This window comes from Carya illinoinensis, chromosome 11 (genome assembly GCF_018687715.1).
Source record: "Carya illinoinensis cultivar Pawnee chromosome 11, C.illinoinensisPawnee_v1, whole genome shotgun sequence".
Classification (NCBI taxonomy): domain Eukaryota; kingdom Viridiplantae; phylum Streptophyta; class Magnoliopsida; order Fagales; family Juglandaceae; genus Carya; species Carya illinoinensis.
The window spans coordinates 19646895-19667090 of NC_056762.1; the positions used below are offsets into that span (position 1 = coordinate 19646895).

Sequence of the window (20196 nt, forward strand, 5' to 3'; positions counted from 1 at the left end):
GGGATAGGCAGGGTGCGGCTAGGTCGTAATAGGATTATATTAGTTTTTCGCTGGTAGCATGATGGGTGCGATCATACCAGCACTAATGCACCGGATCCCATCAGAACTCCGCAGTTAAGCGTGCTTGGGCGAGAGTAGTACTAGGATGGGTGACCTCCTGGGAAGTCCTCGTGTTGCACCCCCCCTTTTAATTTTTACCGCATCTCTGGTCGGATGGACCGGAACGAGAACCAGGGAATGGATTTTTAGGAAAATCGCACCGACCCCATCGCGTAGCAATGGGTATCGGTCAGATCGCCGGTTGGCATGAGATAGGCAGGGTGCGGCTAGGTCGTAATAGGATTATATTAGTTTTTCGCTGGTAGCATGATGGGTGCGATCATACCAGCACTAATGCACCGGATCCCATCAGAACTCCGCAGTTAAGCGTGCTTGGGCGAGAGTAGTACTAGGATGGGTGACCTCCTGGGAAGTCCTCGTGTTGCACCCCCCCTTTTTATTTTTACCGCATCTCCGGTCGGATGGACCGGAACGACAACCGGGCAATGGATTCTTAGGAAAATCGCACCGACCCCATCGCGTAGCAATGGGTATCGATCAGATCGCCGGTTGGCATGGGATAGGCATGGTGCGGCTAGGTCGTAATAGGATTATATTAGTTTTTCGCTGGTAGCATGATGGGTGCGATCATAGCAGCACTAATGCACTGGATCCCATCAGAACTCCGCAGTTAAGCGTGCTTGGGCGAGAGTAGTACTAGGATGGGTGACCTCCTGGGAAGTCCTCGTGTTGCACCCCCCCTTTTTATTTTTACCGCATCTCCGGTCGGATGGACCGGAACGACAACCGGGCAATGGATTCTTAGGAAAATCGCACCGACCCCATCGCTATCAATCAGATCGCCGGTTGGCATGGGATAGGCAGGGTGCGGCTAGGTCGTAATAGGATTATATTAGTTTTTCGCTGGTAGCATGATGGGTGCGATCATACCAGCACTAATGCACCGGATCCCATCAGAACTCCGCAGTTAAGCGTGCTTGGGCGAGAGTAGTACTAGGATGGGTGACCTCCTGGGAAGTCCTCGTGTTGCACCCCCCCTTTTAATTTTTACCGCATCTCTGGTCGGATGGACCGGAACGAGAACCAGGGAATGGATTTTTAGGAAAATCGCACCGACCCCATCGCGTAGCGATGGGTATCGGTCAGATCGCCGGTTGGCATGAGATAGGCAGGGTGCGGCTAGGTCGTAATAGGATTATATTAGTTTTTCGCTGGTAGCATGATGGGTGCGATCATACCAGCACTAATGCACTGGATCCCATCAGAACTCCGCAGTTAAGCGTGCTTGGGCGAGAGTAGTACTAGGATGGGTGACCTCCTGGGAAGTCCTCGTGTTGCACCCCCCCTTTTTATTTTTACCGCATCTCCGGTCGGATGGACCGGAACGACAACCGGGCAATGGATTCTTAGGAAAATCGCACCGACCCCATCGCGTAGCAATGGGTATCGATCAGATCGCCGGTTGGCATGGGATAGGCATGGTGCGGCTAGGTCGTAATAGGATTATATTAGTTTTTCGCTGGTAGCATGATGGGTGCGATCATACCTGCACTAATGCACCGGATCCCATCAGAACTCCGCAGTTAAGCGTGCTTGGGCGAGAGTAGTACTAGGATGGGTGACCTCCTGGGAAGTCCTCGTGTTGCACCCCCCCTTTTTATTTTTACCGCATCTCCGGTCGGATGGACCGGAACGACAACCGGGCAATGGATTCTTAGGAAAATCGCACCGACCCCATCGCGTAGCGATGGGTATCGATCAGATCGCCGGTTGGCATGGGATAGGCATGGTGCGGCTAGGTCGTAATAGGATTATATTAGTTTTTCGCTGGTAGCATGATGGGTGCGATCATACCAGCACTAATGCACCGGATCCCATCAGAACTCCGCAGTTAAGCGTGCTTGGGCGAGAGTAGTACTAGGATGGGTGACCTCCTGGGAAGTCCTCGTATTGCACCCCCCCTTTTTATTTTTACCGCATCTCCGGTCGGATGGACCGGAACGACAACCGGGCAATGGATTCTTAGGAAAATCGCACCGACCCCATCGCTATCAATCAGATCGCCAGTTGGCATGGGATAGGCAGGGTGCGGCTAGGTCGTAATAGGATTATATTAGTTTTTCGCTGGTAGCATGATGGGTGCGATCATACCAGCACTAATGCACCGGATCCCATCAGAACTCCGCAGTTAAGCGTGCTTGGGCGAGAGTAGTACTAGGATGGGTGACCTCCTGGGAAGTCCTCGTGTTGCACCCCCCCTTTTAATTTTTACCGCATCTCTGGTCGGATGGACCGGAACGAGAACCAGGGAATGGATTTTTAGGAAAATCGCACCGACCCCATCGCGTAGCAATGGGTATCGGTCAGATCCCCGGTTGGCATGAGATAGGCAGGGTGCGGCTAGGTCGTAATAGGATTATATTAGTTTTTCGCTGGTAGCATGATGGGTGCGATCATACCAGCACTAATGCACCGGATCCCATCAGAACTCCGCAGTTAAGCGTGTTTGGGCGAGAGTAGTACTAGGATGGGTGACCTCCTGGGAAGTCCTCGTGTTGCACCCCCCCTTTTTATTTTTACCGCATCTCCGGTCGGATGGACCGGAACGACAACCGGGCAATGGATTCTTAGGAAAATCGCACCGACCCCATCGCTATCAATCAGATCGCCAGTTGGCATGGGATAGGCAGGGTGCGGCTAGGTCGTAATAGGATTATATTAGTTTTTCGCTGGTAGCATGATGGGTGCGATCATACCAGCACTAATGCACCGGATCCCATCAGAACTCCGCAGTTAAGCGTGCTTGGGCGAGAGTAGTACTAGGATGGGTGACCTCCTGGGAAGTCCTCGTGTTGCACCCCCCTTTTAATTTTTACCGCATCTCTGGTCGGATGGACCGGAACGAGAACCAGGGAATGGATTTTTAGGAAAATCGCACCGACCCCATCGCGTAGCAATGGGTATCGGTCAGATCGCCGGTTGGCATGAGATAGTCAGGGTGCGGCTAGGTCGTAATAGGATTATATTAGTTTTTCGCTGGTAGCATGATGGGTGCGATCATACCAGCACTAATGCACCGGATCCCATCAGAACTCCGCAGTTAAGCGCGCTTGGGCGAGAGTAGTACTAGGATGGGTGACCTCCTGGGAAGTCCTCGTGTTGCAACCCCCCTTTTTATTTTTACCGCATCTCCGGTCGGATGGACCGGAACGACAACCGGGCAATGGATTCTTAGGAAAATCGCACCGACCCCATCGCGTAGCAATGGGTATCGATCAGATCGCCGGTTGGCATGGGATAGGCAGGGTGCGGCTAGGTCGTAATAGGATTATATTAGTTTTTCGCTGGTAGCATGATGGGTGCGATCATACCAACACTAATGCACCGGATCCCATTAGAACTCCGCAGTTAAGCGTGCTTGGGCGAGAGTAGTACTAGGATGGGTGACCTCCTGGGAAGTCCTCGTGTTGCACCCCCCCTTTTTATTTTTACCGTATCTCCGGTCGGATGGACCGGAACGAGAACCGGGCAATGGATTCTTAGGAAAATCGCACCGACCCCATCGCGTAGCAATGGGTATCGATCTGATCGCCGGTTGGCATGGGATAGGCAGGGTGCGGCTAGGTCGTAATAGGATTATATTAGTTTTTCGCTGGTAGCATGATGGGTGCGATCATACCAGCACTAATGCACCGGATCCCATCAGAACTCCGCAGTTAAGCGTGCTTGGGCGAGAGTAGTACTAGGATGGGTGACCTCCTGGGAAGTCCTCGTGTTGCACCCCCCCTTTTAATTTTTACCGCATCTCTGGTCGGATGGACCGGAACGAGAACCAGGGAATGGATTTTTAGGAAAATCGCACCGACCCCATCGCGTAGCAATGGGTATCGGTCAGATCGCCGGTTGGCATGAGATAGGCAGGGTGCGGCTAGGTCGTAATAGGATTATATTAGTTTTTCGCTGGTAGCATGATGGGTGCGATCATACCAGCACTAATGCACTGGATCCCATCAGAACTCCGCAGTTAAGCGTGCTTGGGCGAGAGTAGTACTAGGATGGGTGACCTCCTGGGAAGTCCTCGTGTTGCACCCCCCCTTTTTATTTTTACCGCATCTCCGGTCGGATGGACCGGAACGACAACCGGGCAATGGATTCTTAGGAAAATCGCACCGACCCCATCGCGTAGCAATGGGTATCGATCAGATCGCCGGTTGGCATGGGATAGGCATGGTGCGGCTAGGTCGTAATAGGATTATATTAGTTTTTCGCTGGTAGCATGATGGGTGCGATCATACCTGCACTAATGCACCGGATCCCATCAGAACTCCGCAGTTAAGCGTGCTTGGGCGAGAGTAGTACTAGGATGGGTGACCTCCTGGGAAGTCCTCGTGTTGCACCCCCCCTTTTTATTTTTACCGCATCTCCGGTCGGATGGACCGGAACGACAACCGGGCAATGGATTCTTAGGAAAATCGCACCGACCCCATCGCGTAGCGATGGGTATCGATCAGATCGCCGGTTGGCATGGGATAGGCATGGTGCGGCTAGGTCGTAATAGGATTATATTAGTTTTTCGCTGGTAGCATGATGGGTGCGATCATACCAGCACTAATGCACCGGATCCCATCAGAACTCCGCAGTTAAGCGTGCTTGGGCGAGAGTAGTACTAGGATGGGTGACCTCCTGGGAAGTCCTCGTGTTGCACCCCCCCTTTTTATTTTTACCGCATCTCCGGTCGGATGGACCGGAACGACAACCGGGCAATGGATTCTTAGGAAAATCGCACCGACCCCATCGCTATCAATCAGATCGCCAGTTGGCATGGGATAGGCAGGGTGCGGCTAGGTCGTAATAGGATTATATTAGTTTTTCGCTGGTAGCATGATGGGTGCGATCATACCAGCACTAATGCACCGGATCCCATCAGAACTCCGCAGTTAAGCGTGCTTGGGCGAGAGTAGTACTAGGATGGGTGACCTCCTGGGAAGTCCTCGTGTTGCACCCCCCCTTTTAATTTTTACCGCATCTCTGGTCGGATGGACCGGAACGAGAACCAGGGAATGGATTTTTAGGAAAATCGCACCGACCCCATCGCGTAGCAATGGGTATCGGTCAGATCGCCGGTTGGCATGAGATAGGCAGGGTGCGGCTAGGTCGTAATAGGATTATATTAGTTTTTCGCTGGTAGCATGATGGGTGCGATCATACCAGCAGTAATGCACCGGATCCCATCAGAACTCCGCAGTTAAGCGTGCTTGGGCGAGAGTAGTACTAGGATGGGTGACCTCCTGGGAAGTCCTCGTGTTGCACCCCCCCTTTTTATTTTTACCGCATCTCCGGTCGGATGGACCGGAACGACAACCGGGCAATGGATTCTTAGGAAAATCGCACCGACCCCATCGCGTAGCAATGGGTATCGATCAGATCGCCGGTTGGCATGGGATAGGCATGGTGCGGCTAGGTCGTAATAGGATTATATTAGTTTTTCGCTGGTAGCATGATGGGTGCGATCATACCAGCACTAATGCACCGGATCCCATCAGAACTCCGCAGTTAATCGTGCTTGGGCGAGAGTAGTACTAGGATGGGTGACCTCCTGGGAAGTCCTCGTGTTGCACCCCCCCTTTTTATTTTTACCGCATCTCCGGTCGGATGGACCGGAACGACAACCGGGCAATGGATTCTTAGGAAAATCGCACCGACCCCATCGCGTAGCAATGGGTATCGATCAGATCGCCGGTTGGCATGGGATAGGCATGGTGCGGCTAGGTCGTAATAGGATTATATTAGTTTTTCGCTGGTAGCATGATGGGTGCGATCATACCAGCACTAATGCACCGGATCCCATCAGAACTCCGCAGTTAAGCGTGCTTGGGCGAGAGTAGTACTAGGATGGGTGACCTCCTGGGAAGTCCTCGTGTTGCACCCCCCCTTTTTATTTTTACCGCATCTCCGGTCGGATGGACCGGAACGACAACCGGGCAATGGATTCTTAGGAAAATCGCACCGACCCCATCGCGTAGCAATGGGTATCGATCAGATCGCCGGTTGGCATGGGATAGGCATGGTGCGGCTAGGTCGTAATAGGATTATATTAGTTTTTCGCTGGTAGCATGATGGGTGCGATCATACCAGCACTAATGCACCGGATCCCATCAGAACTCCGCAGTTAAGCGTGCTTGGGCGAGAGTAGTACTAGGATGGGTGACCTCCTGGGAAGTCCTCGTGTTGCACCCCCCCTTTTTATTTTTACCGCATCTCCGGTCGGATGGACCGGAACGACAACCGGGCAATGGATTCTTAGGAAAATCGCACCGACCCCATCGCTATCAATCAGATCGCCAGTTGGCATGGGATAGGCAGGGTGCGGCTAGGTCGTAATAGGATTATATTAGTTTTTCGCTGGTAGCATGATGGGTGCGATCATACCAGCACTAATGCACCGGATCCCATCAGAACTCCGCAGTTAAGCGTGCTTGGGCGAGAGTAGTACTAGGATGGGTGACCTCCTGGGAAGTCCTCGTGTTGCACCCCCCCTTTTAATTTTTACCGCATCTCTGGTCGGATGGACCGGAACGAGAACCAGGGAATGGATTTTTAGGAAAATCGCACCGACCCCATCGCGTAGCCATGGGTATCGGTCAGATCGCCGGTTGGCATGAGATTGGCAGGGTGCGGCTAGGTCGTAATAGGATTATATTAGTTTTTCGCTGGTAGCATGATGGGTGCGATCATACCAGCACTAATGCACCGGATTCCATCAGAACTCCGCAGTTAAGCGTGCTTGGGCGAGAGTAGTACTAGGATGGGTGACCTCCTGGGAAGTCCTCGTGTTGCACCCCCCCTTTTTATTTTTACCGCATCTCCGGTCGGATGGACCGGAACGACAACCGGGCAATGGATTCTTAGGAAAATCGCACCGACCCCATCGCGTAGCAATGGGTATCGATCAGATCGCCGGTTGGCATGGGATAGGCAGGGTGCGGCTAGGTCGTAATAGGATTATATTAGTTTTTCGCTGGTAGCATGATGGGTGCGATCATACCAGCACTAATGCACCGGATCCCATCAGAACTCCGCAGTTAAGCGTGCTTGGGCGAGAGTAGTACTAGGATGGGTGACCTCCTGGGAAGTCCTCGTGTTGCACCCCTCCTTTTTATTTTTACCGCATCTCCGGTCGGATGGACCGGAACGACAACCGGGCAATGGATTCTTAGGAAAATCGCACCGACCCCATCGCGTAGCAATGGGTATCGATCAGATCGCCGGTTGGCATGGGATAGGCATGGTGCGGCTAGGTCGTAATAGGATTATATTAGTTTTTCGCTGGTAGCATGATGGGTGCGATCATACCAGCACTAATGCACCGGATCCCATCAGAACTCCGCAGTTAAGCGTGCTTGGGCGAGAGTAGTACTAGGATGGGTGACCTCCTGGGAAGTCCTCGTGTTGCACCCCTCCTTTTTATTTTTACCGCATCTCCGGTCGGATGGACCGGAACGACAACCGGGCAATGGATTCTTAGGAAAATCGCACCGACCCCATCGCGTAGCAATGGGTATCGATCAGATCGCCGGTTGGCATGGGATAGGCATGGTGCGGCTAGGTCGTAATAGGATTATATTAGTTTTTCGCTGGTAGCATGATGGGTGCGATCCTACCAGCACTAATGCACCGGATCCCATCAGAACTCCGCAGTTAAGCGTGCTTGGGCGAGAGTAGTACTAGGATGGGTGACCTCCTGGGAAGTCCTCGTGTTGCACCCCCCCTTTTTATTTTTACCGCATCTCCGGTCGGATGGACCGGAACGACAACCGGGCAATGGATTCTTAGGAAAATCGCACCGACCCCATCGCTATCAATCAGATCGCCAGTTGGCATGGGATAGGCAGGGTGCGGCTAGGTCGTAATAGGATTATATTAGTTTTTCGCTGGTAGCATGATGGGTGCGATCATACCAGCACTAATGCACCGGATCCCATCAGAACTCCGCAGTTAAGCGTGCTTGGGCGAGAGTAGTACTAGGATGGGTGACCTCCTGGGAAGTCCTCGTGTTGCACCCCCCCTTTTAATTTTTACCGCATCTCTGGTCGGATGGACCGGAACGAGAACCAGGGAATGGATTTTTAGGAAAATCGCACCGACCCCATCGCGTAGCAATGGGTATCGGTCAGATCGCCGGTTGGCATGAGATAGGCAGGGTGCGGCTAGGTCGTAATAGGATTATATTAGTTTTTCGCTGGTAGCATGATGGGTGCGATCATACCAGCACTAATGCACCGGATCCCATCAGAACTCCGCAGTTAAGCGTGCTTGGGCGAGAGTAGTACTAGGATGGGTGACCTCCTGGGAAGTCCTCGTGTTGCACCCCCCCTTTTTATTTTTACCGCATCTCCGGTCGGATGGACCGGAACGACAACCGGGCAATGGATTCTTAGGAAAATCGCACCGACCCCATCGCGTAGCAATGGGTATCGATCAGATCGCCGGTTGGCATGGGATAGGCATGGTGCGGCTAGGTCGTAATAGGATTATATTAGTTTTTCGCTGGTAGCATGATGGGTGCGATCATAGCAGCACTAATGCACTGGATCCCATCAGAACTCCGCAGTTAAGCGTGCTTGGGCGAGAGTAGTACTAGGATGGGTGACCTCCTGGGAAGTCCTCGTGTTGCACCCCCCCTTTTTATTTTTACCGCATCTCCGGTCGGATGGACCGGAACGACAACCGGGCAATGGATTCTTAGGAAAATCGCACCGACCCCATCGCTATCAATCAGATCGCCGGTTGGCATGGGATAGGCAGGGTGCGGCTAGGTCGTAATAGGATTATATTAGTTTTTCGCTGGTAGCATGATGGGTGCGATCATACCAGCACTAATGCACCGGATCCCATCAGAACTCCGCAGTTAAGCGTGCTTGGGCGAGAGTAGTACTAGGATGGGTGACCTCCTGGGAAGTCCTCGTGTTGCACCCCCCCTTTTAATTTTTACCGCATCTCTGGTCGGATGGACCGGAACGAGAACCAGGGAATGGATTCTTAGGAAAATCGCACCGACCCCATCGCGTAGCAATGGGTATCGATCAGATCGCCGGTTGGCATGGGATAGGCATGGTGCGGCTAGGTCGTAATAGGATTATATTAGTTTTTCGCTGGTAGCATGATGGGTGCGATCATACCAGCACTAATGCACCGGATCCCATCAGAACTCCGCAGTTAAGCGTGCTTGGGCGAGAGTAGTACTAGGATGGGTGACCTCCTGGGAAGTCCTCGTGTTGCACCCCTCCTTTTTATTTTTACCGCATCTCCGGTCGGATGGACCGGAACGACAACCGGGCAATGGATTCTTAGGAAAATCGCACCGACCCCATCGCGTAGCAATGGGTATCGATCAGATCGCCGGTTGGCATGGGATAGGCATGGTGCGGCTAGGTCGTAATAGGATTATATTAGTTTTTCGCTGGTAGCATGATGGGTGCGATCCTACCAGCACTAATGCACCGGATCCCATCAGAACTCCGCAGTTAAGCGTGCTTGGGCGAGAGTAGTACTAGGATGGGTGACCTCCTGGGAAGTCCTCGTGTTGCACCCCCCCTTTTTATTTTTACCGCATCTCCGGTCGGATGGACCGGAACGACAACCGGGCAATGGATTCTTAGGAAAATCGCACCGACCCCATCGCTATCAATCAGATCGCCAGTTGGCATGGGATAGGCAGGGTGCGGCTAGGTCGTAATAGGATTATATTAGTTTTTCGCTGGTAGCATGATGGGTGCGATCATACCAGCACTAATGCACCGGATCCCATCAGAACTCCGCAGTTAAGCGTGCTTGGGCGAGAGTAGTACTAGGATGGGTGACCTCCTGGGAAGTCCTCGTGTTGCACCCCCCCTTTTAATTTTTACCGCATCTCTGGTCGGATGGACCGGAACGAGAACCAGGGAATGGATTTTTAGGAAAATCGCACCGACCCCATCGCGTAGCAATGGGTATCGGTCAGATCGCCGGTTGGCATGAGATAGGCAGGGTGCGGCTAGGTCGTAATAGGATTATATTAGTTTTTCGCTGGTAGCATGATGGGTGCGATCATACCAGCACTAATGCACCGGATCCCATCAGAACTCCGCAGTTAAGCGTGCTTGGGCGAGAGTAGTACTAGGATGGGTGACCTCCTGGGAAGTCCTCGTGTTGCACCCCCCCTTTTTATTTTTACCGCATCTCCGGTCGGATGGACCGGAACGACAACCGGGCAATGGATTCTTAGGAAAATCGCACCGACCCCATCGCGTAGCAATGGGTATCGATCAGATCGCCGGTTGGCATGGGATAGGCATGGTGCGGCTAGGTCGTAATAGGATTATATTAGTTTTTCGCTGGTAGCATGATGGGTGCGATCATAGCAGCACTAATGCACTGGATCCCATCAGAACTCCGCAGTTAAGCGTGCTTGGGCGAGAGTAGTACTAGGATGGGTGACCTCCTGGGAAGTCCTCGTGTTGCACCCCCCCTTTTTATTTTTACCGCATCTCCGGTCGGATGGACCGGAACGACAACCGGGCAATGGATTCTTAGGAAAATCGCACCGACCCCATCGCTATCAATCAGATCGCCGGTTGGCATGGGATAGGCAGGGTGCGGCTAGGTCGTAATAGGATTATATTAGTTTTTCGCTGGTAGCATGATGGGTGCGATCATACCAGCACTAATGCACCGGATCCCATCAGAACTCCGCAGTTAAGCGTGCTTGGGCGAGAGTAGTACTAGGATGGGTGACCTCCTGGGAAGTCCTCGTGTTGCACCCCCCCTTTTAATTTTTACCGCATCTCTGGTCGGATGGACCGGAACGAGAACCAGGGAATGGATTTTTAGGAAAATCGCACCGACCCCATCGCGTAGCAATGGGTATCGGTCAGATCGCCGGTTGGCATGAGATAGGCAGGGTGCGGCTAGGTCGTAATAGGATTATATTAGTTTTTCGCTGGTAGCATGATGGGTGCGATCATACCAGCACTAATGCACCGGATCCCATCAGAACTCCGCAGTTAAGCGCGCTTGGGCGAGAGTAGTACTAGGATGGGTGACCTCCTGGGAAGTCCTCGTGTTGCAACCCCCCTTTTTATTTTTACCGCATCTCCGGTCGGATGGACCGGAACGACAACCGGGCAATGGATTCTTAGGAAAATCGCACCGACCCCATCGCGTAGCAATGGGTATCGATCAGATCGCCGGTTGGCATGGGATAGGCAGGGTGCGGCTAGGTCGTAATAGGATTATATTAGTTTTTCGCTGGTAGCATGATGGGTGCGATCATACCAACACTAATGCACCGGATCCCATTAGAACTCCGCAGTTAAGCGTGCTTGGGCGAGAGTAGTACTAGGATGGGTGACCTCCTGGGAAGTCCTCGTGTTGCACCCCCCCTTTTTATTTTTACCGTATCTCCGGTCGGATGGACCGGAACGAGAACCGGGCAATGGATTCTTAGGAAAATCGCACCGACCCCATCGCGTAGCAATGGGTATCGATCTGATCGCCGGTTGGCATGGGATAGGCAGGGTGCGGCTAGGTCGTAATAGGATTATATTAGTTTTTCGCTGGTAGCATGATGGGTGCGATCATACCAGCACTAATGCACCGGATCCCATCAGAACTCCGCAGTTAAGCGTGCTTGGGCGAGAGTAGTACTAGGATGGGTGACCTCCTGGGAAGTCCTCGTGTTGCACCCCCCCTTTTTATTTTTACCGCATCTCCGGTCGGATGGACCGGAACGACAACCGGGCAATGGATTCTTAGGAAAATCGCACCGACCCCATCGCGTAGCGATGGGTATCGATCAGATCGCCGGTTGGCATGGGATAGGCATGGTGCGGCTAGGTCGTAATAGGATTATATTAGTTTTTCGCTGGTAGCATGATGGGTGCGATCATACCAGCACTAATGCACCGGATCCCATCAGAACTCCGCAGTTAAGCGTGCTTGGGCGAGAGTAGTACTAGGATGGGTGACCTCCTGGGAAGTCCTCGTGTTGCACCCCCCCTTTTTATTTTTACCGCATCTCCGGTCGGATGGACCGGAACGACAACCGGGCAATGGATTCTTAGGAAAATCGCACCGACCCCATCGCTATCAATCAGATCGCCAGTTGGCATGGGATAGGCAGGGTGCGGCTAGGTCGTAATAGGATTATATTAGTTTTTCGCTGGTAGCATGATGGGTGCGATCATACCAGCACTAATGCACCGGATCCCATCAGAACTCCGCAGTTAAGCGTGCTTGGGCGAGAGTAGTACTAGGATGGGTGACCTCCTGGGAAGTCCTCGTGTTGCACCCCCCCTTTTAATTTTTACCGCATCTCTGGTCGGATGGACCGGAACGAGAACCAGGGAATGGATTTTTAGGAAAATCGCACCGACCCCATCGCGTAGCAATGGGTATCGGTCAGATCCCCGGTTGGCATGAGATAGGCAGGGTGCGGCTAGGTCGTAATAGGATTATATTAGTTTTTCGCTGGTAGCATGATGGGTGCGATCATACCAGCACTAATGCACCGGATCCCATCAGAACTCCGCAGTTAAGCGTGTTTGGGCGAGAGTAGTACTAGGATGGGTGACCTCCTGGGAAGTCCTCGTGTTGCACCCCCCCTTTTTATTTTTACCGCATCTCCGGTCGGATGGACCGGAACGACAACCGGGCAATGGATTCTTAGGAAAATCGCACCGACCCCATCGCTATCAATCAGATCGCCAGTTGGCATGGGATAGGCAGGGTGCGGCTAGGTCGTAATAGGATTATATTAGTTTTTCGCTGGTAGCATGATGGGTGCGATCATACCAGCACTAATGCACCGGATCCCATCAGAACTCCGCAGTTAAGCGTGCTTGGGCGAGAGTAGTACTAGGATGGGTGACCTCCTGGGAAGTCCTCGTGTTGCACCCCCCTTTTAATTTTTACCGCATCTCTGGTCGGATGGACCGGAACGAGAACCAGGGAATGGATTTTTAGGAAAATCGCACCGACCCCATCGCGTAGCAATGGGTATCGGTCAGATCGCCGGTTGGCATGAGATAGGCAGGGTGCGGCTAGGTCGTAATAGGATTATATTAGTTTTTCGCTGGTAGCATGATGGGTGCGATCATACCAGCACTAATGCACCGGATCCCATCAGAACTCCGCAGTTAAGCGCGCTTGGGCGAGAGTAGTACTAGGATGGGTGACCTCCTGGGAAGTCCTCGTGTTGCACCCCCCCTTTTTATTTTTACCGCATCTCCGGTCGGATGGACCGGAACGACAACCGGGCAATGGATTCTTAGGAAAATCGCACCGACCCCATCGCGTAGCAATGGGTATCGATCAGATCGCCGGTTGGCATGGGATAGGCATGGTGCGGCTAGGTCGTAATAGGATTATATTAGTTTTTCGCTGGTAGCATGATGGGTGCGATCATACCAGCACTAATGCACCGGATCCCATCAGAACTCCGCAGTTAATCGTGCTTGGGCGAGAGTAGTACTAGGATGGGTGACCTCCTGGGAAGTCCTCGTGTTGCACCCCCCCTTTTTATTTTTACCGCATCTCCGGTCGGATGGACCGGAACGACAACCGGGCAATGGATTCTTAGGAAAATCGCACCGACCCCATCGCGTAGCAATGGGTATCGATCAGATCGCCGGTTGGCATGGGATAGGCATGGTGCGGCTAGGTCGTAATAGGATTATATTAGTTTTTCGCTGGTAGCATGATGGGTGCGATCATACCAGCACTAATGCACCGGATCCCATCAGAACTCCGCAGTTAAGCGTGCTTGGGCGAGAGTAGTACTAGGATGGGTGACCTCCTGGGAAGTCCTCGTGTTGCACCCCCCCTTTTTATTTTTACCGCATCTCCGGTCGGATGGACCGGAACGACAACCGGGCAATGGATTCTTAGGAAAATCGCACCGACCCCATCGCGTAGCAATGGGTATCGATCAGATCGCCGGTTGGCATGGGATAGGCATGGTGCGGCTAGGTCGTAATAGGATTATATTAGTTTTTCGCTGGTAGCATGATGGGTGCGATCATACCAGCACTAATGCACCGGATCCCATCAGAACTCCGCAGTTAAGTGTGCTTGGGCGAGAGTAGTACTAGGATGGGTGACCTCCTGGGAAGTCCTCGTGTTGCACCCCCCCTTTTTATTTTTACCGCATCTCCGGTCGGATGGACCGGAACGACAACCGGGCAATGGATTCTTAGGAAAATCGCACCGACCCCATCGCGTAGCAATGGGTATCGATCAGATCGCCGGTTGGCATGGGATAGGCATGGTGCGGCTAGGTCGTAATAGGATTATATTAGTTTTTCGCTGGTAGCATGATGGGTGCGATCATACCTGCACTAATGCACCGGATCCCATCAGAACTCCGCAGTTAAGCGTGCTTGGGCGAGAGTAGTACTAGGATGGGTGACCTCCTGGGAAGTCCTCGTGTTGCACCCCCCCTTTTTATTTTTACCGCATCTCCGGTCGGATGGACCGGAACGACAACCGGGCAATGGATTCTTAGGAAAATCGCACCGACCCCATCGCTATCAATCAGATCGCCAGTTGGCATGGGATAGGCAGGGTGCGGCTAGGTCGTAATAGGATTATATTAGTTTTTCGCTGGTAGCATGATGGGTGCGATCATACCAGCACTAATGCACCGGATCCCATCAGAACTCCGCAGTTAAGCGTGCTTGGGCGAGAGTAGTACTAGGATGGGTGACCTCCTGGGAAGTCCTCGTGTTGCACCCCCCCTTTTAATTTTTACCGCATCTCTGGTCGGATGGACCGGAACGAGAACCAGGGAATGGATTTTTAGGAAAATCGCACCGACCCCATCGCGTAGCAATGGGTATCGGTCAGATCCCCGGTTGGCGTGAGATAGGCAGGGTGCGGCTAGGTCGTAATAGGATTATATTAGTTTTTCGCTGGTAGCATGATGGGTGCGATCATACCAGCACTAATGCACCGGATCCCATCAGAACTCCGCAGTTAAGCGTGTTTGGGCGAGAGTAGTACTAGGATGGGTGACCTCCTGGGAAGTCCTCGTGTTGCACCCCACCTTTTTATTTTTACCGCATCTCCGGTCGGATGGACCGGAACGACAACCGGGCAATGGATTCTTAGGAAAATCGCACCGACCCCATCGCGTAGCAATGGGTATCGATCAGATCGCCGGTTGGCATGGGATAGGCATGGTGCGGCTAGGTCGTAATAAGATTATATTAGTTTTTCGCAGGTAGCATGATGGGTGCGATCATACCAGCACTAATGCACCGGATCCCATCAGAACTCCGCAGTTAAGCGTGCTTGGGCGAGAGTAGTACTAGGATGGGTGACCTCCTGGGAAGTCCTCGTGTTGCACCCCCCCTTTTTATTTTTACCGCATCTCCGGTCGGATGGACCGGAACGACAACCGGGCAATGGATTCTTAGGAAAATCGCACCGACCCCATCGCTATCAATCAGATCGCCAGTTGGCATGGGATAGGCAGGGTGCGGCTAGGTCGTAATAGGATTATATTAGTTTTTCGCTGGTAGCATGATGGGTGCGATCATACCAGCACTAATGCACCGGATCCCATCAGAACTCCGCAGTTAAGCGTGCTTGGGCGAGAGTAGTACTAGGATGGGTGACCTCCTGGGAAGTCCTCGTGTTGCACCCCCCCTTTTAATTTTTACCGCATCTCTGGTCGGATGGACCGGAACGAGAACCAGGGAATGGATTTTTAGGAAAATCGCACCGACCCCATCGCGTAGCAATGGGTATCGGTCAGATCCCCGGTTGGCGTGAGATAGGCAGGGTGCGGCTAGGTCGTAATAGGATTATATTAGTTTTTCGCTGGTAGCATGATGGGTGCGATCATACCAGCACTAATGCACCGGATCCCATCAGAACTCCGCAGTTAAGCGTGTTTGGGCGAGAGTAGTACTAGGATGGGTGACCTCCTGGGAAGTCCTCGTGTTGCACCCCACCTTTTTATTTTTACCGCATCTCCGGTCGGATGGACCGGAACGACAACCGGGCAATGGATTCTTAGGAAAATCGCACCGACCCCATCGCGTAGCAATGGGTATCGATCAGATCGCCGGTTGGCATGGGATAGGCATGGTGCGGCTAGGTCGTAATAGGATTATATTAGTTTTTCGCTGGTAGCATGATGGGTGCGATCATACCAGCACTAATGCACCGGATCCCATCAGAACTCCGCAGTTAAGCGTGCTTGGGCGAGAGTAGTACTAGGATGGGTGACCTCCTGGGAAGTCCTCGTGTTGCACCCCCCCTTTTTATTTTTACCGCATCTCCGGTCGGATGGACCGGAACGACAACCGGGCAATGGATTCTTAGGAAAATCGCACCGACCCCATCGCTATCAATCAGATCGCCAGTTGGCATGGGATAGGCAGGGTGCGGCTAGGTCGTAATAGGATTATATTAGTTTTTCGCTGGTAGCATGATGGGTGCGATCATACCAGCACTAATGCACCGGATCCCATCAGAACTCCGCAGTTAAGCGTGCTTGGGCGAGAGTAGTACTAGGATGGGTGACCTCCTGGGAAGTCCTCGTGTTGCACCCCCCTTTTAATTTTTACCGCATCTCTGGTCGAATGGACCGGAACGAGAACCAGGGAATGGATTTTTAGGAAAATCGCACCGACCCCATCGCGTAGCAATGGGTATCGGTCAGATCGCCGGTTGGCATGAGATAGGCAGGGTGCGGCTAGGTCGTAATAGGATTATATTAGTTTTTCGCTGGTAGCATGATGGGTGCGATCATACCAGCACTAATGCACCGGATCCCATCAGAACTCCGCAGTTAAGCGCGCTTGGGCGAGAGTAGTACTAGGATGGGTGACCTCCTGGGAAGTCCTCGTGTTGCACCCCCCCTTTTTATTTTTACCGCATCTCCGGTCGGATGGACCGGAACGACAACCGGGCAATGGATTCTTAGGAAAATCGCACCGACCCCATCGCGTAGCAATGGGTATCGATCAGTTCGCCGGTTGGCATGGGATAGGCAGGGTGCGGCTAGGTCGTAATAGGATTATATTAGTTTTTCGCTGGTAGCATGATGGGTGCGATCATACCAACACTAATGCACCGGATCCCATTAGAACTCCGCAGTTAAGCGTGCTTGGGCGAGAGTAGTACTAGGATGGGTGACCTCCTGGGAAGTCCTCGTGTTGCACCCCCCCTTTTTATTTTTACCGTATCTCCGGTCGGATGGACCGGAACGAGAACCGGGCAATGGATTCTTAGGAAAATCGCACCGACCCCATCGCGTAGCAATGGGTATCGATCTGATCGCCGGTTGGCATGGGATAGGCAGGGTGCGGCTAGGTCGTAATAGGATTATATTAGTTTTTCGCTGGTAGCATGATGGGTGCGATCATACCAGCACTAATGCACCGGATCCCATCAGAACTCCGCAGTTAAGCGTGCTTGGGCGAGAGTAGTACTAGGATGGGTGACCTCCTGGGAAGTCCTCGTGTTGCACCCCCCTTTTTTATTTTTACCGCATCTCCGGTCGGATGGACCGGAACGAGAACCGGGCAATGGATTCTTAGGAAAATCGCACCGACCCCATCGCGTAGCAATGGGTATCGATCAGATCGCCGGTTGGCATGGGATAGGCAGGGTGCGGCTAGGTCGTAATAGGATTATATTAGTTTTTCGCTGGTAGCATGATGGGTGCGATCATACCAGCACTAATGCACCGGATCCCATCAGAACTCCGCAGTTAAGCGTGCTTGGGCGAGAGTAGTACTAGGATGGGTGACCTCCTGGGAAGTCCTCGTGTTGCACCCCCCCTTTTTATTTTTACCGCATCTCCGGTCGGATGGACCGGAACGACAACCGGGCAATGGATTCTTAGGAAAATCGCACCGACCCCATCGCGTAGCAATGGGTATCGATCAGATCGCCGGTTGGCATGGGATAGGCATGGTGCGGCTAGGTCGTAATAAGATTATATTAGTTTTTCGCAGGTAGCATGATGGGTGCGATCATACCAGCACTAATGCACCGGATCCCATCAGAACTCCGCAGTTAAGCGTGCTTGGGCGAGAGTAGTACTAGGATGGGTGACCTCCTGGGAAGTCCTCGTGTTGCACCCCCCCTTTTTATTTTTACCGCATCTCCGGTCGGATGGACCGGAACGACAACCGGGCAATGGATTCTTAGGAAAATCGCACCGACCCCATCGCTATCAATCAGATCGCCAGTTGGCATGGGATAGGCAGGGTGCGGCTAGGTCGTAATAGGATTATATTAGTTTTTCGCTGGTAGCATGATGGGTGCGATCATACCAGCACTAATGCACCGGATCCCATCAGAACTCCGCAGTTAAGCGTGCTTGGGCGAGAGTAGTACTAGGATGGGTGACCTCCTGGGAAGTCCTCGTGTTGCACCCCCCCTTTTAATTTTTACCGCATCTCTGGTCGGATGGACCGGAACGAGAACCAGGGAATGGATTTTTAGGAAAATCGCACCGACCCCATCGCGTAGCAATGGGTATCGGTCAGATCCCCGGTTGGCATGAGATAGGCAGGGTGCGGCTAGGTCGTAATAGGATTATATTAGTTTTTCGCTGGTAGCATGATGGGTGCGATCATACCAGCACTAATGCACCGGATCCCATCAGAACTCCGCAGTTAAGCGTGCTTGGGCGAGAGTAGTACTAGGATGGGTGACCTCCTGGGAAGTCCTCGTGTTGCACCCCCCCTTTTTATTTTTACCGCATCTCCGGTCGGATGGACCGGAACGACAACCGGGCAATGGATTCTTAGGAAAATCGCACCGACCCCATCGCTATCAATCAGATCGCCAGTTGGCATGGGATAGGCAGGGTGCGGCTAGGTCGTAATAGGATTATATTAGTTTTTCGCTGGTAGCATGATGGGTGCGATCATACCAGCACTAATGCACCGGATCCCATCAGAACTCCGCAGTTAAGCGTGCTTGGGCGAGAGTAGTACTAGGATGGGTGACCTCCTGGGAAGTCCTCGTGTTGCACCCCCCTTTTAATTTTTACCGCATCTCTGGTCGGATGGACCGGAACGAGAACCAGGGAATGGATTTTTAGGAAAATCGCACCGACCCCATCGCGTAGCAATGGGTATCGGTCAGATCGCCGGTTGGCATGAGATAGGCAGGGTGCGGCTAGGTCGTAATAGGATTATATTAGTTTTTCGCTGGTAGCATGATGGGTGCGATCATACCAGCACTAATGCACCGGATCCCATCAGAACTCCGCAGTTAAGCGCGCTTGGGCGAGAGTAGTACTAGGATGGGTGACCTCCTGGGAAGTCCTCGTGTTGCACCCCCCCTTTTTATTTTTACCGCATCTCCGGTCGGATGGACCGGAACGACAACCGGGCAATGGATTCTTAGGAAAATCGCACCGACCCCATCGCGTAGTAATGGGTATCGATCAGATCGCCGGTTGGCATGGGATAGGCATGGTGCGGCTAGGTCGTAATAGGATTATATTAGTTTTTCGCTGGTAGCATGATGGGTGCGATCATAGCAGCACTAATGCACCGGATCCCATCAGAACTCCGCAGTTAAGCGTGCTTGGGCGAGAGTAGTACTAGGATGGGTGACCTCCTGGGAAGTCCTCGTGTTGCACCCCCCCTTTTTATTTTTACCGCATCTCCGGTCGGATGGACCGGAACGACAACCGGGCAATGGATTCTTAGGAAAATCGCACCGACCCCATCGCTATCAATCAGATCGCCGGTTGGCATGGGATAGGCAGGGTGCGGCTAGGTCGTAATAGGATTATATTAGTTTTTCGCTGGTAGCATGATGGGTGCGATCATACCAGCACTAATGCACCGGATCCCATCAGAACTCCGCAGTTAAGCGTGCTTGGGCGAGAGTAGTACTAGGATGGGTGACCTCCTGGGAAGTCCTCGTGTTGCACCCCCCCTTTTAATTTTTACCGCATCTCTGGTCGGATGGACCGGAACGAGAACCAGGGAATGGATTTTTAGGAAAATCGCACCGACCCCATCGCGTAGCAATGGGTATCGGTCAGATCGCCGGTTGGCATGAGATAGGCAGGGTGCGGCTAGGTCGTAATAGGATTATATTAGTTTTTCGCTGGTAGCA

The 20196-nt window shown here is 52.6% G+C and overlaps 66 non-coding genes across 66 annotated transcripts; all 66 read left to right on the forward strand.

Moving 5' to 3' along the window:
- Positions 1 to 63: 63 nt before the first annotated feature.
- LOC122286560 lies at positions 64 to 182 on the forward strand. The gene has a single exon (XR_006233880.1). It is a non-coding gene; the product is annotated as a 5S ribosomal RNA (ribosomal RNA).
- A 189-nt stretch (positions 183 to 371) lies between these two features.
- LOC122286561 lies at positions 372 to 490 on the forward strand. The gene has a single exon (XR_006233881.1). It is a non-coding gene; the product is annotated as a 5S ribosomal RNA (ribosomal RNA).
- Positions 491 to 679: 189 nt separating this feature from the next.
- Positions 680 to 798, forward strand: LOC122283035. The gene has a single exon (XR_006230521.1). It is a non-coding gene; the product is annotated as a 5S ribosomal RNA (ribosomal RNA).
- Positions 799 to 976: 178 nt separating this feature from the next.
- On the forward strand, positions 977 to 1095 carry LOC122286562. Its single transcript, XR_006233882.1, has one exon. It is a non-coding gene; the product is annotated as a 5S ribosomal RNA (ribosomal RNA).
- A 189-nt stretch (positions 1096 to 1284) lies between these two features.
- On the forward strand, positions 1285 to 1403 carry LOC122287403. Its single transcript, XR_006234698.1, has one exon. It is a non-coding gene; the product is annotated as a 5S ribosomal RNA (ribosomal RNA).
- Positions 1404 to 1592: 189 nt separating this feature from the next.
- Positions 1593 to 1711, forward strand: LOC122287190. The gene has a single exon (XR_006234493.1). It is a non-coding gene; the product is annotated as a 5S ribosomal RNA (ribosomal RNA).
- Positions 1712 to 1900: 189 nt separating this feature from the next.
- Positions 1901 to 2019, forward strand: LOC122284546. The gene has a single exon (XR_006231909.1). It is a non-coding gene; the product is annotated as a 5S ribosomal RNA (ribosomal RNA).
- A 178-nt stretch (positions 2020 to 2197) lies between these two features.
- Positions 2198 to 2316, forward strand: LOC122286564. Its single transcript, XR_006233884.1, has one exon. It is a non-coding gene; the product is annotated as a 5S ribosomal RNA (ribosomal RNA).
- Positions 2317 to 2505: 189 nt separating this feature from the next.
- On the forward strand, positions 2506 to 2624 carry LOC122287527. Its single transcript, XR_006234818.1, has one exon. It is a non-coding gene; the product is annotated as a 5S ribosomal RNA (ribosomal RNA).
- A 178-nt stretch (positions 2625 to 2802) lies between these two features.
- Positions 2803 to 2921, forward strand: LOC122286565. Its single transcript, XR_006233885.1, has one exon. It is a non-coding gene; the product is annotated as a 5S ribosomal RNA (ribosomal RNA).
- A 188-nt stretch (positions 2922 to 3109) lies between these two features.
- Positions 3110 to 3228, forward strand: LOC122288712. Its single transcript, XR_006235964.1, has one exon. It is a non-coding gene; the product is annotated as a 5S ribosomal RNA (ribosomal RNA).
- A 189-nt stretch (positions 3229 to 3417) lies between these two features.
- LOC122288599 lies at positions 3418 to 3536 on the forward strand. Its single transcript, XR_006235856.1, has one exon. It is a non-coding gene; the product is annotated as a 5S ribosomal RNA (ribosomal RNA).
- A 189-nt stretch (positions 3537 to 3725) lies between these two features.
- On the forward strand, positions 3726 to 3844 carry LOC122286566. The gene has a single exon (XR_006233886.1). It is a non-coding gene; the product is annotated as a 5S ribosomal RNA (ribosomal RNA).
- Positions 3845 to 4033: 189 nt separating this feature from the next.
- On the forward strand, positions 4034 to 4152 carry LOC122287404. The gene has a single exon (XR_006234699.1). It is a non-coding gene; the product is annotated as a 5S ribosomal RNA (ribosomal RNA).
- Positions 4153 to 4341: 189 nt separating this feature from the next.
- Positions 4342 to 4460, forward strand: LOC122287191. Its single transcript, XR_006234494.1, has one exon. It is a non-coding gene; the product is annotated as a 5S ribosomal RNA (ribosomal RNA).
- A 189-nt stretch (positions 4461 to 4649) lies between these two features.
- LOC122286567 lies at positions 4650 to 4768 on the forward strand. Its single transcript, XR_006233887.1, has one exon. It is a non-coding gene; the product is annotated as a 5S ribosomal RNA (ribosomal RNA).
- Positions 4769 to 4946: 178 nt separating this feature from the next.
- Positions 4947 to 5065, forward strand: LOC122286568. The gene has a single exon (XR_006233888.1). It is a non-coding gene; the product is annotated as a 5S ribosomal RNA (ribosomal RNA).
- A 189-nt stretch (positions 5066 to 5254) lies between these two features.
- LOC122288158 lies at positions 5255 to 5373 on the forward strand. The gene has a single exon (XR_006235430.1). It is a non-coding gene; the product is annotated as a 5S ribosomal RNA (ribosomal RNA).
- A 189-nt stretch (positions 5374 to 5562) lies between these two features.
- On the forward strand, positions 5563 to 5681 carry LOC122287725. Its single transcript, XR_006235013.1, has one exon. It is a non-coding gene; the product is annotated as a 5S ribosomal RNA (ribosomal RNA).
- Positions 5682 to 5870: 189 nt separating this feature from the next.
- On the forward strand, positions 5871 to 5989 carry LOC122286569. The gene has a single exon (XR_006233889.1). It is a non-coding gene; the product is annotated as a 5S ribosomal RNA (ribosomal RNA).
- A 189-nt stretch (positions 5990 to 6178) lies between these two features.
- Positions 6179 to 6297, forward strand: LOC122286570. The gene has a single exon (XR_006233890.1). It is a non-coding gene; the product is annotated as a 5S ribosomal RNA (ribosomal RNA).
- Positions 6298 to 6475: 178 nt separating this feature from the next.
- LOC122286571 lies at positions 6476 to 6594 on the forward strand. The gene has a single exon (XR_006233891.1). It is a non-coding gene; the product is annotated as a 5S ribosomal RNA (ribosomal RNA).
- A 189-nt stretch (positions 6595 to 6783) lies between these two features.
- On the forward strand, positions 6784 to 6902 carry LOC122287560. Its single transcript, XR_006234850.1, has one exon. It is a non-coding gene; the product is annotated as a 5S ribosomal RNA (ribosomal RNA).
- A 189-nt stretch (positions 6903 to 7091) lies between these two features.
- LOC122286572 lies at positions 7092 to 7210 on the forward strand. Its single transcript, XR_006233892.1, has one exon. It is a non-coding gene; the product is annotated as a 5S ribosomal RNA (ribosomal RNA).
- Positions 7211 to 7399: 189 nt separating this feature from the next.
- Positions 7400 to 7518, forward strand: LOC122286573. The gene has a single exon (XR_006233893.1). It is a non-coding gene; the product is annotated as a 5S ribosomal RNA (ribosomal RNA).
- Positions 7519 to 7707: 189 nt separating this feature from the next.
- Positions 7708 to 7826, forward strand: LOC122287954. The gene has a single exon (XR_006235234.1). It is a non-coding gene; the product is annotated as a 5S ribosomal RNA (ribosomal RNA).
- A 178-nt stretch (positions 7827 to 8004) lies between these two features.
- LOC122286575 lies at positions 8005 to 8123 on the forward strand. The gene has a single exon (XR_006233895.1). It is a non-coding gene; the product is annotated as a 5S ribosomal RNA (ribosomal RNA).
- A 189-nt stretch (positions 8124 to 8312) lies between these two features.
- Positions 8313 to 8431, forward strand: LOC122286576. The gene has a single exon (XR_006233896.1). It is a non-coding gene; the product is annotated as a 5S ribosomal RNA (ribosomal RNA).
- A 189-nt stretch (positions 8432 to 8620) lies between these two features.
- Positions 8621 to 8739, forward strand: LOC122283036. The gene has a single exon (XR_006230522.1). It is a non-coding gene; the product is annotated as a 5S ribosomal RNA (ribosomal RNA).
- Positions 8740 to 8917: 178 nt separating this feature from the next.
- On the forward strand, positions 8918 to 9036 carry LOC122286577. Its single transcript, XR_006233897.1, has one exon. It is a non-coding gene; the product is annotated as a 5S ribosomal RNA (ribosomal RNA).
- Positions 9037 to 9225: 189 nt separating this feature from the next.
- On the forward strand, positions 9226 to 9344 carry LOC122286578. Its single transcript, XR_006233898.1, has one exon. It is a non-coding gene; the product is annotated as a 5S ribosomal RNA (ribosomal RNA).
- Positions 9345 to 9533: 189 nt separating this feature from the next.
- LOC122287955 lies at positions 9534 to 9652 on the forward strand. The gene has a single exon (XR_006235235.1). It is a non-coding gene; the product is annotated as a 5S ribosomal RNA (ribosomal RNA).
- A 178-nt stretch (positions 9653 to 9830) lies between these two features.
- LOC122286579 lies at positions 9831 to 9949 on the forward strand. Its single transcript, XR_006233899.1, has one exon. It is a non-coding gene; the product is annotated as a 5S ribosomal RNA (ribosomal RNA).
- A 189-nt stretch (positions 9950 to 10138) lies between these two features.
- Positions 10139 to 10257, forward strand: LOC122286580. Its single transcript, XR_006233900.1, has one exon. It is a non-coding gene; the product is annotated as a 5S ribosomal RNA (ribosomal RNA).
- Positions 10258 to 10446: 189 nt separating this feature from the next.
- LOC122283037 lies at positions 10447 to 10565 on the forward strand. The gene has a single exon (XR_006230523.1). It is a non-coding gene; the product is annotated as a 5S ribosomal RNA (ribosomal RNA).
- Positions 10566 to 10743: 178 nt separating this feature from the next.
- LOC122286581 lies at positions 10744 to 10862 on the forward strand. Its single transcript, XR_006233901.1, has one exon. It is a non-coding gene; the product is annotated as a 5S ribosomal RNA (ribosomal RNA).
- A 189-nt stretch (positions 10863 to 11051) lies between these two features.
- LOC122288713 lies at positions 11052 to 11170 on the forward strand. The gene has a single exon (XR_006235965.1). It is a non-coding gene; the product is annotated as a 5S ribosomal RNA (ribosomal RNA).
- A 189-nt stretch (positions 11171 to 11359) lies between these two features.
- On the forward strand, positions 11360 to 11478 carry LOC122288600. Its single transcript, XR_006235857.1, has one exon. It is a non-coding gene; the product is annotated as a 5S ribosomal RNA (ribosomal RNA).
- A 189-nt stretch (positions 11479 to 11667) lies between these two features.
- Positions 11668 to 11786, forward strand: LOC122286583. The gene has a single exon (XR_006233902.1). It is a non-coding gene; the product is annotated as a 5S ribosomal RNA (ribosomal RNA).
- A 189-nt stretch (positions 11787 to 11975) lies between these two features.
- On the forward strand, positions 11976 to 12094 carry LOC122286584. The gene has a single exon (XR_006233903.1). It is a non-coding gene; the product is annotated as a 5S ribosomal RNA (ribosomal RNA).
- Positions 12095 to 12272: 178 nt separating this feature from the next.
- Positions 12273 to 12391, forward strand: LOC122286585. Its single transcript, XR_006233904.1, has one exon. It is a non-coding gene; the product is annotated as a 5S ribosomal RNA (ribosomal RNA).
- Positions 12392 to 12580: 189 nt separating this feature from the next.
- On the forward strand, positions 12581 to 12699 carry LOC122287528. The gene has a single exon (XR_006234819.1). It is a non-coding gene; the product is annotated as a 5S ribosomal RNA (ribosomal RNA).
- Positions 12700 to 12877: 178 nt separating this feature from the next.
- Positions 12878 to 12996, forward strand: LOC122286587. The gene has a single exon (XR_006233906.1). It is a non-coding gene; the product is annotated as a 5S ribosomal RNA (ribosomal RNA).
- A 188-nt stretch (positions 12997 to 13184) lies between these two features.
- On the forward strand, positions 13185 to 13303 carry LOC122288001. The gene has a single exon (XR_006235279.1). It is a non-coding gene; the product is annotated as a 5S ribosomal RNA (ribosomal RNA).
- A 189-nt stretch (positions 13304 to 13492) lies between these two features.
- LOC122287726 lies at positions 13493 to 13611 on the forward strand. Its single transcript, XR_006235014.1, has one exon. It is a non-coding gene; the product is annotated as a 5S ribosomal RNA (ribosomal RNA).
- Positions 13612 to 13800: 189 nt separating this feature from the next.
- Positions 13801 to 13919, forward strand: LOC122286588. The gene has a single exon (XR_006233907.1). It is a non-coding gene; the product is annotated as a 5S ribosomal RNA (ribosomal RNA).
- A 189-nt stretch (positions 13920 to 14108) lies between these two features.
- Positions 14109 to 14227, forward strand: LOC122287266. The gene has a single exon (XR_006234567.1). It is a non-coding gene; the product is annotated as a 5S ribosomal RNA (ribosomal RNA).
- Positions 14228 to 14416: 189 nt separating this feature from the next.
- On the forward strand, positions 14417 to 14535 carry LOC122287192. The gene has a single exon (XR_006234496.1). It is a non-coding gene; the product is annotated as a 5S ribosomal RNA (ribosomal RNA).
- Positions 14536 to 14713: 178 nt separating this feature from the next.
- On the forward strand, positions 14714 to 14832 carry LOC122286589. Its single transcript, XR_006233908.1, has one exon. It is a non-coding gene; the product is annotated as a 5S ribosomal RNA (ribosomal RNA).
- A 189-nt stretch (positions 14833 to 15021) lies between these two features.
- LOC122287529 lies at positions 15022 to 15140 on the forward strand. The gene has a single exon (XR_006234820.1). It is a non-coding gene; the product is annotated as a 5S ribosomal RNA (ribosomal RNA).
- A 189-nt stretch (positions 15141 to 15329) lies between these two features.
- On the forward strand, positions 15330 to 15448 carry LOC122286590. The gene has a single exon (XR_006233909.1). It is a non-coding gene; the product is annotated as a 5S ribosomal RNA (ribosomal RNA).
- Positions 15449 to 15626: 178 nt separating this feature from the next.
- LOC122286591 lies at positions 15627 to 15745 on the forward strand. The gene has a single exon (XR_006233910.1). It is a non-coding gene; the product is annotated as a 5S ribosomal RNA (ribosomal RNA).
- Positions 15746 to 15934: 189 nt separating this feature from the next.
- Positions 15935 to 16053, forward strand: LOC122287530. Its single transcript, XR_006234821.1, has one exon. It is a non-coding gene; the product is annotated as a 5S ribosomal RNA (ribosomal RNA).
- Positions 16054 to 16242: 189 nt separating this feature from the next.
- On the forward strand, positions 16243 to 16361 carry LOC122286592. Its single transcript, XR_006233911.1, has one exon. It is a non-coding gene; the product is annotated as a 5S ribosomal RNA (ribosomal RNA).
- Positions 16362 to 16539: 178 nt separating this feature from the next.
- On the forward strand, positions 16540 to 16658 carry LOC122286593. The gene has a single exon (XR_006233912.1). It is a non-coding gene; the product is annotated as a 5S ribosomal RNA (ribosomal RNA).
- A 188-nt stretch (positions 16659 to 16846) lies between these two features.
- LOC122288003 lies at positions 16847 to 16965 on the forward strand. The gene has a single exon (XR_006235280.1). It is a non-coding gene; the product is annotated as a 5S ribosomal RNA (ribosomal RNA).
- Positions 16966 to 17154: 189 nt separating this feature from the next.
- Positions 17155 to 17273, forward strand: LOC122288601. Its single transcript, XR_006235858.1, has one exon. It is a non-coding gene; the product is annotated as a 5S ribosomal RNA (ribosomal RNA).
- A 189-nt stretch (positions 17274 to 17462) lies between these two features.
- On the forward strand, positions 17463 to 17581 carry LOC122286594. Its single transcript, XR_006233913.1, has one exon. It is a non-coding gene; the product is annotated as a 5S ribosomal RNA (ribosomal RNA).
- A 189-nt stretch (positions 17582 to 17770) lies between these two features.
- On the forward strand, positions 17771 to 17889 carry LOC122286595. The gene has a single exon (XR_006233914.1). It is a non-coding gene; the product is annotated as a 5S ribosomal RNA (ribosomal RNA).
- A 189-nt stretch (positions 17890 to 18078) lies between these two features.
- Positions 18079 to 18197, forward strand: LOC122286596. Its single transcript, XR_006233915.1, has one exon. It is a non-coding gene; the product is annotated as a 5S ribosomal RNA (ribosomal RNA).
- A 178-nt stretch (positions 18198 to 18375) lies between these two features.
- Positions 18376 to 18494, forward strand: LOC122286599. The gene has a single exon (XR_006233917.1). It is a non-coding gene; the product is annotated as a 5S ribosomal RNA (ribosomal RNA).
- Positions 18495 to 18683: 189 nt separating this feature from the next.
- LOC122286600 lies at positions 18684 to 18802 on the forward strand. The gene has a single exon (XR_006233918.1). It is a non-coding gene; the product is annotated as a 5S ribosomal RNA (ribosomal RNA).
- A 178-nt stretch (positions 18803 to 18980) lies between these two features.
- Positions 18981 to 19099, forward strand: LOC122286601. The gene has a single exon (XR_006233919.1). It is a non-coding gene; the product is annotated as a 5S ribosomal RNA (ribosomal RNA).
- Positions 19100 to 19287: 188 nt separating this feature from the next.
- On the forward strand, positions 19288 to 19406 carry LOC122288004. The gene has a single exon (XR_006235281.1). It is a non-coding gene; the product is annotated as a 5S ribosomal RNA (ribosomal RNA).
- A 189-nt stretch (positions 19407 to 19595) lies between these two features.
- Positions 19596 to 19714, forward strand: LOC122288367. The gene has a single exon (XR_006235631.1). It is a non-coding gene; the product is annotated as a 5S ribosomal RNA (ribosomal RNA).
- A 178-nt stretch (positions 19715 to 19892) lies between these two features.
- LOC122286602 lies at positions 19893 to 20011 on the forward strand. Its single transcript, XR_006233920.1, has one exon. It is a non-coding gene; the product is annotated as a 5S ribosomal RNA (ribosomal RNA).
- The last annotated feature ends 185 nt before the right edge of the window (positions 20012 to 20196 follow it).